The sequence below is a fragment of the Athene cunicularia genome, assembly GCF_003259725.1.
Source record: "Athene cunicularia isolate RWA chromosome 1 unlocalized genomic scaffold, athCun1 chr1_part2, whole genome shotgun sequence".
Classification (NCBI taxonomy): Eukaryota; Metazoa; Chordata; class Aves; order Strigiformes; family Strigidae; genus Athene; species Athene cunicularia.
In genome coordinates this window covers 13,974,845-13,976,862 of record NW_020799092.1, presented here as the reverse complement: position 1 = coordinate 13,976,862, position 2,018 = coordinate 13,974,845, and the positions used below count along the sequence as shown (strand labels likewise).

The 2,018-nt window shown below is 47.3% G+C and overlaps 1 protein-coding gene across 1 annotated transcript in view; it reads left to right on the top strand.

The window, feature by feature from the left end:
* Positions 1 to 969: 969 nt before the first annotated feature.
* The window catches only part of SINHCAF (SIN3-HDAC complex associated factor), a 13,304-nt gene continuing 12,255 nt past the window's right edge, over positions 970 to 2,018 (top strand). Inside the window, exon 1 of the mRNA XM_026840978.1 lies at positions 970 to 1,044. The gene's annotated coding sequence lies outside the window, so the exon portion shown is untranslated. The remainder of the gene's footprint in view (positions 1,045 to 2,018) is intronic.

Sequence of the window (2,018 nt, the reverse complement as noted above, 5' to 3'; positions counted from 1 at the left end):
ATGTGTATAAGAGACAGGCCTCCCGCACTGCGCCGGTCCTGGGGGCTGCGGCGCGACCAGCCTCTGCCTTTTCGGGCATCTTGGATCACTGTTGTTTGGGGGGGGAGGGTTAAATCAACTTTTGCGCCAGGGAAACGCTCCCAGTCGCGTTCTCCCTTTCATGAGAGAAAAGTTGCCGTCTCCTCTCGTACACTAGTCTCCGGATGCGTGTGGCTGAAGGGATTTAAAGGGACCTGCCAGACCCGGTGTTTACACGGCTGTGCCTTGGCGTAGGGAGCAGGACTGGATCCTGCCTGGCCCGGGGCTCCCCCAGAAGCTCTTTCGCGCCAGGAAAGAGCCTCGTCCCCGTCAGTCTGCTAGCGGGCACTTCTTTGGACCCAGATTCTTCAATAATCGTTACAACTGCAAAAAAAAGTTTGGAGCTGCGCCCCGGCGCTGTGTTTCTGTGGGCAGCTGGCGCAGGATGCTGCCCCTCAGCCTGCTGCTGTAAGCTTAAAGCACATGTGTGCTGGCTGGGCTGAGGGCAGGGCCCCTGCCACCTTCCCCTCCTGGGTGGGGAGAAGACCCAGAGTCCTGGATTGAGCCAACAACTTCAACAGCATCTCGTCAGTGGTGGAGGCTGAGTGACATACATGAGCACAACCTAACTGCAATGCTCTCTTAATTTTAAATTTTCATACGGTGCTGGTGGAAGGTGGTAGGGTGGAAGCCATGGAGAGACATCTGTTTAACCCCTTTTATAAGGCAGGCTAGGAGGGTGACGGTTTTTCAGCAAACTCCTTTAATACCATGTGCTTGTTTCCAAAGGTGAGACTGTTTTATGTCAGTACTGTACAGGGTGTGTGCTGTGGAAACCCCCTTCACCCCAATCTGTACATAGCCAGGTTCACTGTGTAGTTCACAGCTTTTTGGTGTTTGTTTTCTGTGGGTTTTTGTTTGTTTTTTTTTTAATAAAAAGATTGCAAGAACTGCATCGTAGGGCAGACAGTGAACTGGAGACCTTCCTGTTGACACCAGTGGACACTGAACTCCTTGGCCACCCAGGTAAATTCCAGGTTTCTTGGGATCTGTGATCCATGGTAGAGAATCTGCAAGTAACAAGTCGTGGGATTTTCAAACACACCCACAGGCATGCAGCATCCAGCTCCCTCTGAAAGTAGGTAGAATTGAGTGCCAGAGCCTCTGGGAAAAATTCCTCCTCTCTTCTCTTCCAGCCGGGAGATCCTCAAAGAGAAGCTAATTGCCTATGTTTGCAGTCTTTCCTTTAAAAACATCCTTCTTAGTAGATGATGATGTTAAAAGAGCTGATAAATTCACACAGATTAAAAACATTAAAAAACATTAAAACTGTGACGATGAATTGTCTTACTCATGCTAAACCAGCTCTTTCTGTGTTACCAAACACTGCTTTGCATTGATTATTAACACCTGATGCTTTGTACCTCTTTCATAACTAGGTGAACAACAGGCACAGTCCTTGACAACCAGTTTCTTCAGACTTGTACCCCATGTAACACTTGCTTTAACAGAAAGAAGCAGCTAGTGAGCTGGAGCTTGAAAACTGAGTGGTTAAGCAGAATACATGGGCGGGACTCCATTTCATGACTCAAGCCTTTACATTTCTGTAGAATGTGCTCAGTCCAAAGTCCAAGTGAAATGACCAGTAATATTACTTAAGGCCATGGAAACTTAACCTTTTTAATTAAGTCACTTCAGTTATTCTGTCAAATAATTACTACTACTTCAGTTCAAGTCCCCATCAGGTGTGTTACCCTGTTTAAAAGAAAAACAAATCCCTACCAAACCAAAACTGTTCAGTGTCTTATGATCTCTGGTGTCTGTGATGCTTTTTCAGTAGCAGGTGGTTGCAAACAGCATCATAACAGCGGCAGTGACTGTACTCAGATAAGCATCACAGACTGAACTCCAGCACTTGCTTGAGAAGATCCCAGGTTTTCCTTAGAGGGCTCCTCATTAGGCTGAGCGTGGTGTTAGTTATGCAACAAGAGTTTCGGGGG